The sequence below is a fragment of the Fulmarus glacialis genome, unplaced genomic scaffold (genome assembly GCF_000690835.1).
Source record: "Fulmarus glacialis isolate BGI_N327 unplaced genomic scaffold, ASM69083v1 scaffold31605, whole genome shotgun sequence".
NCBI classification, from domain to species: Eukaryota; Metazoa; Chordata; class Aves; order Procellariiformes; family Procellariidae; genus Fulmarus; species Fulmarus glacialis.
Window position 1 is genome coordinate 6,613 of NW_009214172.1, and position 8,341 is coordinate 14,953.

The 8,341-nt window shown below is 42.2% G+C and overlaps 1 long non-coding RNA gene across 1 annotated transcript; it reads right to left on the reverse strand.

The window, feature by feature from the left end:
• Window positions 1-510: 510 nt before the first annotated feature.
• Window positions 511-7,693, reverse strand: LOC104077293. The gene is made up of 4 exons (XR_683523.1): window positions 7,662-7,693; window positions 6,640-6,690; window positions 2,470-2,613; window positions 511-1,196 (listed from the first exon to the last, which is right to left on the reverse strand). It is a non-coding gene; the product is annotated as an uncharacterized LOC104077293 (long non-coding RNA).
• Window positions 7,694-8,341: the final 648 nt, after the last annotated feature.

The following is an 8,341-nucleotide window of genomic DNA, read 5'->3' on the forward strand; positions in this document are numbered from 1 at the left end:
CCTACATCAACAGAAAACTATTTTCTACTATTAAGGGTTTGATGTAAACACGATAGTCTCTAAGCTTCTGCAGTATTTCTAAGAAGAAAGATCATAATCAATTAATAGGCACTTAAAAGAAAACCAGACGATACCCTTCAGAATTCATAATAACATCTACAACGCTTAAGGCGTGTTGGACAACACCAAGTATCCCACCTTCGCTTGAGTAAGTAACAGGAGTTTACAAGGTCAGCCTTCATCTGAAAGCGCTGGCTGAAGCTCCCAGCTGGTGTAAGCCAGCACTGAAATCATCTATTCCCATTTCGGCTGCTGAGAGGCAGCAAACACAAAGTCATTTTTGTTTACACAACTGAAGAAGACAGGGGCCCAAGCCCTAATCATGCTATGGCCCAAAGCTTTCCAGCTGCATAGGTTCTCTCAGCCTGAAGCTCTGCACTACTGCAACTCTTCTGGAATTTGGTAGCTTTCCAGCAGTACGTTTGCAGCACAAGCAACAAACCACAATCAGCTTTTGAGGAGTCTTTTTTATTAAGATAAATCCAGCAAAATTCCTAACAGTGGGTACATACAACCAACCTGCCCTTTTAAAAGAAATGTTTGTATTTCATTTAAAAACATGATTACACTTTTATTTATTTATTTTTTCAAAACTGACAAAATAAAATTACATTTGGGAAACAACAGATTTCCAGCTCTTAGGTTTTTCATGAAAATAGCTCACCTTCTTTATAAAAGCAACCCACAGAACCACTGGAATGTTTAACACGGTTATTTGTTTTGAGACCTCCCCACTTTAAGAAACCATACAACACATACAAGGGAAAAATTAAAATCTGAAGTCTGTAAGCATGACTTACACAAAAAGGGACACACTGACAGAAGTCAAAAGCTACCACCACTTATTCTTTCCATGTACCATACAAACTATTACAATCACAAAATTTAAAAACAATGATTTTTTTTTTGTTTTGTTTTGTTTGTTAGGGATTTAATTCCCAAGTAACCGAGATGAAGATGTTCCATAATTAAATTCATGCTAAAAAAACCTGCATTTATAAAATAGTTGATAAAAATATTCCTCTCTGTTAACAATACAGCATGGAGGTACGGATACCAAATGATGGAGATATAGGGCAGGGTTAACATTACTCGGACTTGGCTTCCTTATCATCAGATGCTTCAGCAGCTGGTGCCTATAAAAGTGTTTGGGAAGAACAGAAATATTATTCGTAATGCTAATCGGATTCCATTCTAACAAGCATCAAAGAAAGACTAGTTTGCTAGCACAGACATGGACAACATTTTGTGAAGATAGACAAGAATGCACAGCTACTACAGAAAATATCAACACAACAACATGTCGGCTGATAATTCTGAAAATCAAAACACAGATGAGTATTAATTGATGATGGAGTTAATTTTGGAATGTGAAGTGCCTCCAAAGAGGCAGAGGTATTTTAGATTAGGATCAATCATATGCTAGGGAAAGTTCAAGTCCTCATCTCCGTAAGCCACAGGGAAGTGTAAGAATTACACACAAATCCGCAATACTTGTCTATTGTCCAAGCTTCGGGGAAATTGGTTCTCACCTGTTTTCTATAAAAATGTCTGCTATTATTTTTTAAGTCAACATATCAAAATTGCAAAGCTCCTATCAAAGATCCTTTGAAGTACATTAGCCCCATATTAATTTTCAGCAAAGAAGCTCCTGAATTTGTTTTAAAAATGAAAGAATAAATGACCCAGTAACTGGATAACGATACTTAACACATGAAGAGACATCACTGCAAATCAAAAGCAACAGAGAACACAACAGTCTGTGCCTACAGGGGCAAAGGGAGCCCATTGCAAACATTGCGCTTCTACTATCAGCAAGAAATCTGGTAGGAAAAGGCCATCAGGAGCTGACTGAAGCTTGTAGCTAGTCCTAGCAAATGCAGCTCTTAGGTAAGTAGCTGATACAGTAAGAACCTGTAAGAAAGAGGCTTGCAGATCAAAAGACAAGACCAAGTTTATTTTGCAGATCTCTTGTTGAATTGTTCTGAGGCGAAGAATTGTTTTAAAGAATTGTGTAAAACTTAAAACCAGATTTCTGGCACAGTACCAACCCGTGCTGAGCAGAAGAGGCAATCCAGCAGTCCAGAGCGGATATGCAAAGTCAGCTCAGGGCTGGATAGCAATCTTACTGAGCTCTATTGTTCCCCAAATATTCTGCATTGCTTTTATGCCAACCCTGAGAGGGACACTACGATAGCACAGACCACCTGTGGAAGGGCTCTATCACATAGCAGGAAATTTCAGGCTCTCCCTGGGAGTTGCCCTGTGCAGATACTGCAGCTGGTCTGTCTTTACACAGGATGGCAGTGAAACACACCACCGTCTGACAAGAAGGCCCAATCGTTAGCTCCTGCAGATGTATTACCAATACATCTGTGTTTATTCCCACGTTTACTGTAGCTAAAGTACCTCATTAGTTTTGGTATCTCCGTTTTCAGAGTGGTTTTCTTCTTTAGCATCCTCTTGTTTAGTTTCATCTTTGCCTTTGGCTCCTTTCTTCCCTTTTGTTGCTGCCTTTTTGTCCTCCTTTTTATCATTTGCTGCCTTTTCTTTCTGTTAAGAAAACAGACCGTGATATGGTAAACGCTAATTTCCACCTCGTACATCTGCATAAGCACGTTCTCAAATCTAAAACTGTCTGCACAGCCTGCTTGTACACACTGAACTTCCTATTGACAAAAGACGAGAGATGAAAGTTTCTAAGGAGAAGTGCTTTCCTTCTATTCTGTCCTGAATGTGCTACTGGGAAATGCATAATATAAAAGCAGCCATGGCTGGGGTTAAAAGAATTCCTATTTTAAATAGGCATTCAATTAAATTAGCTAAAAAATGTTGGAGTTGAACTGGCCTGTATTTCTGCTGTGCTGCTGAAAGGCATACCACAGAACAAAAAGAACATGTACAACTAGTGGAAACACCAGAATACTTCAGATGTGCTATTAATGCCTATTTAGAAAACTGTAACAAAGCTGTAGTCAAAGGACTTTCCCCCTTCCCTGCCAGAAATATTCCTTTCTATAATAAACCACTTGTGTGACAGACAAGTTGGGGGTTCAACAGCATCACTTGAATAACAACGAGAACTTTGCATTTATTATTTAAGCGCAGTTTCTTATATGTGGATCAGGCTAAATCAAAACAAAACTTGATGCTACAACTTCTGTAGTAATAGTATTCTATATGGCAAGGTCACATCCCGACCCCAATACAGTAACTAGCACGAGCCTCATTAGTTTCACTTCCGAGCATCTGCCTCTTGCTGCCAATAAGTAACTGCACTAAGCAAACTAGCTTAGTTCCTCGCTTGATTAACCTAGTTCCAACAAAGGAACCATAAATATCTGCAAAATTACTGCTCACAGGGAAGTGAAGATAAACAGATAATTACTGAATATATGTATATCTCTCTGCTCAGAAGATGGAGGTGTCTCAGTGACTAGAAGTTACAAAAAGTATACTTTCTTACTTCAACACCTTGCTTATTAGTGTACAAAATTAACTCACATTAAAAATGAGCTGCTTGCTAAGGGTAAACTCAGATACAGAGTATAAGCGGCAAAGTCACCTGATTCTTCAATGATACTGATGATTAAAAATTCACCAAAATTAACACCAAATCCTATAGTAATGCAGAAAATTTAAGACAGGAGGCTAGTAGCACTCGAATGGGTGAGAGTCTCTTTCCTCTCTAACCTCCCACTCCCCAGTCGGAGCTTGCTGAGGGATTTCAGCCCACCTGGGAAACTACTACAATATGGTGCCAGGAGCCCCCTTCTCCTGGGCTCTGCCCACTCCCAGCAAGCCTCTCCTCCTCCCTGGGGACTGAGTTATCAGCGATACGTAGCGGCTCTTTCCGAGAGAAGGAAGAGAGTCACCAGGGGAGGAAAGAGAAGAGCATGCCTCCACTCACTCTTTTCCCCCTCCGTTGGCGGAACAGTCCTCCAACTTTCAAGAGCGGCAGAAGAAAGATAAATATCACAGTAGTATCAGCACCCAAGTATTCTGGTACTGTTTGGCAGTAAGATTAGAATCGCAATACTACTATGGTACTGGTTTGCTCTCTGTCATTTGAACAGACCTCATCAGACCTTTGAAGCACACATAAATAGTCCACTGTGAAGGGTTCCTCCCTCCAGCAGCACCAGTGTGCTGCAAACTCAGGCGTGTTAGTCACTTTGCTCTTCCAATGTAAGCCATAAAGGATTTTTAAAGACTTGGGGTTGTTTGAAGAGGGGTATGTTTTCCCTTACCCCATGAAAAAAAGACAATAAAGCATTAACAGAGCTAAAACTGTAATTCTCTGCAGCCCACTCTTTGCTGGTAAAGCCCCTCTTAAGAAAGCATTTGAGGAGAATCCACAGAAACTGGCTTCCACGGCTGGACTGACTGGAGAGAAAGTGTCTCGCAGCACACAGCTGTGAGTGAGGATCCCGGGATCTCTGCTCTGCTCTGCAAGATCCGTGGCTTCTGGGGCCAAGCTAATGGCTATTCTGTAAGGGATCAAGCCCCCTTCCACAACCGGGAAAAAAAATACCCAAGGAGACAACGTTATTTTTCAATTTCCAAGCTTCTCCCATCCTCTCAGCTAGTTCTGAGCTAACACCATTGTATTAATTTTCCTGAATCATTTTTCTATACAGATGGCAACATCAATTCAGTAATAAGGTCATGTGTTTTATAAAGTGATAAAACTTTTTTCCCCAGCTCTATGTTTTTCAATATGGCTAAGTTTAAACGGCGAAATCTATTCTGACACACAAAAAAAACCATTCGAAGAACCTGAAGGTTGTAAAGTTAAGCATTTGGGGGAAACAAGAATTAAAGATGCCTGCACAATTCTAATTACGTCCCCCCTTTGCAGAGATATTGATCCAGTATCAGGAGCTCTAGAGAGCCAAAAATGCAACTCAAGTATCATGGCTTCAAACCAGCACCTTAGAAGCAAGAGGACCAACGCTTTCCAAGTCCATCTGGGGGGCAATGTGCGGGGCAATGTCCAAGGCACAGCTCCCAGCAGAACTAAACCATACATGATCCCAGAGGCAGACCATACCATAGAGCTTGTGCAGTAAGGGACCAAACTAAGTTTTGACAGTCACTTACAGTCCTTAACTTCTGAATGCTTGTTTTCACAACTTGTAAGATTCGGTTAAAGCAGCTTTTGTGTACAAACCCTGAGATGTTTGCATAAAAACAAAAAAGCAAACTTGAAAAAAAGACGAAATACCAACAATGTGCATCGTACGCAACTGCACTGACCTCTGCATGGGTCATCAGCAGAGGCTGAACCCAGGACTTTTATATCCCCAAGCCAGCTCTCTGCCACTTGGGCTGGAAGAGCAACCACCAGCGGCAGGCTCTCCTCTTCCTGCGGGACCAGCCACTTGGAGGGAGATGCAATCCAGAGTGTGCCAGCCGCTCGCACCACGGGAATGGGGAGCAGCAGGGTTCCTAGGTTCCCCTGCCGCTCCGGAATGGGATCTAGAAATCCGGCTGCACGACCAAGACGCAGATGTGAAAAATTTGCTCTGCGCACCACTGAGATTACAGAGCTGAGATGCGGGGTCCCCAAAAGGACAAGCGGGGTTCTCCTTCTCGTCCGTTTCTCGTGACATCTCTGCTGCTCCAGATAGCAGGACTTGGAGGCAGAAAAATTTTCATCATCTGGAAGTCTGCTGTGCCATACGCAATTGCAAGGCCTTTTAAATGTACAGAAAAGAGTTCCTGGTTCCCAGCCCGTCATCGCCTTCTGTAACTAAAGCATCTCTCGCACCTGTCCTTTACCCATATGACCATGCAAAACCACAACGGAAAATGTATGATGGGAACAAGTTAAAAAGAACACTAAAGTTTTGTTGTTGTTGTTGTTGTTTTTCCAGCTGCAAAATCCTAATACAATCTGAATATTTACAGATAGGTCTAAAAAAAAGCACTGCAAACTGTGACTGCTGGGGAAGTTTGTGACAGGAAGGGGGTATAAAGAAATACCTCATGGATTGCAGAATTGTGCCCTTTTACATTTCAAATTGTTGCTCCAAAGCACAAAGGAACTTTAAACAGTTTCTTTTTTAACTACACTGTCGGATATGTCAGTATTTTTGACATTTCCAAAAATATCCAGCTTAAGGAAACGGGTATGTAGAACTTTATCTCCAGTGATTAAAATTTGATAAACTGATAACTAACTGAAAAGAGTGCCTTTGAATGAAAACATAGTAAGAAACTGTAATTAAAAGCATGATTTTCAATGCCTTCTCTAATTGAGTCTCTGATCTCTATTCAAAGCATCGTTTTCCCAACAATGCATTTTATGAAACTTCAGAACGGCTTTGCAAGGCAAGCAGCAAAGCCTCACCACAACTGATTTAAAATCTCTTCAGTTTACCACATTCCTTCACTAGGAATTGAATAAAACTATCTTTACATCTTTCATGTTCTTTTAACTGACATAATTCAATCTTAAATCTTTAAAGAAAATTACGAAAAACCAAAATGGTTAGTTGTGGATGTTTTCTTCCCCCTATAAACACCTTGAGAAAGAAAAGTATAACTTCAGTTCAAGAGGTCTCGAACACTTACCTTAGGTGCTGCCTTTTTGGGCTTTGGCTCCGGTTTAGGCGGAGCAGGTTTCTGTACAAAACATAAGCAAGAATCAGAGTCAGATGGATGCCATAGAAGTTTTAGCAATATGTTGGTAACTTTTGAAAACTATTCAAACAAAAAACAGTTTAGAGCTGTCTGCTTCATTCTGTAGTATAAAGGAGTAAAAAAGTCAGAGACAGATCAGTATCTTTCATTATCCAAACCCACGTTTCCTCAAGTATGTTGCAGTGGTTGTGGTACAGATGCCGATAGTAGTAGTAAGTAGTAAGTAAGTAGTAGTAAGTAGTAAGTAGTAAGTAGTAACATCCACAGTGTCTGGGTGTTACTGTCTGCCGTGAAGGCAAGCGGCTGTCAAAAATGAAAGGTATTAACATTTGGACATAACTCTATGTATGAATACACATCTTAGCTTTCACTAAAATTAAGAACTTTTTTTTTTAAATAGCAACCGTTATCCACTTGGCATTTCCAAGATGGCTTAAAAAAAGGCTGGGTGCACAAAGTGCCTGTAGAAAAGGATGCCAAGAGCCTGTTTAAGGCTGTGACTTTGGGCTGAACCCTACCACATGACATAGATTTACACCCTGTAGGTCTCGGTTTACCCAACAGTTGGGCCCGCAAAATCAATGGGCAAATTACATGTATAAGGAGAGAGCAGGTAATTTATAGAGCTATGAGCAGGTATTTGTATGGAGAAGACCTACAGAGAACAAATGCATCTTGAAATCAATATTCCTTGACTCTGGATACTCATGCGTCCAGACTGAATATTATCTGATGTTGTACCTCGCGTGAAATGTCTAAAAGTAAGCCTGTAACACGTTGATACTCAAGGCCTGGAAACATAGAATAGGAATTTTACCTTTAAATATTGCAATACTCTAACCATGCCTTTCACAATACCGGTGGAAAAAACCCAAATAATTTCTCTGTAACTGTCCCCCAGAACTTAGCATCCCACGTGATGCAATATTAAAAGAGTAAAGAAAGATACTTACAGCGGATAGTCTAGCTGACCTTCTCTTTGGCTGCGTAAAGAAAGATGTGTCACTAAAATTCAGAGAGCATGTAAAGCAGTGCTTTCTCAGAACCGCACCCCAGAATAACTCGGCACATACACTACGTCATTAAGCCCTATACAAATTCTAGGCTTTACGAAATTACGGGCATTATGGCGATGACTTCCCAAAAGCGCAGCTTTGTTCAATAGTTCCCACTCCGCGCCGCTGCCCTTTTATCAACCATAAAGTTTCTTTAGTTCCAGAGGCTTGGCCTTTAAGCCTAGGCCGCCGAGCCGTTGTCTGCCAGGCTAAAGGGAACACGTTCCCATTGGCACCGATGGCCTCTGGCCTCAGGCCGGAGCTGCTGGCTGCAGCTGGGACACCCGGCGCCCACCTCAGGGATGGGCCTGGGCATCCCAAACCCGGGCGCAGGGCCTGAGCCTGCACCCACGCCCGGGGGCCGCAGACGGCGGGGGGGGGGCTCGTAATTTATGTGGACACGTTCCCATTGGCACCGATGGCCTCTGGCCTCAGGCCGGAGCTGCTGGCTGCAGCTGGGACACCCGGCGCCCACCTCAGGGATGGGCCTGGGCATCCCAAACCCGGGCGCAGGGCCTGAGCCTGCACCCACGCCCGGGGGCCGCAGACGGCGGGGGGGGGGCTCGTAATTTATGTGG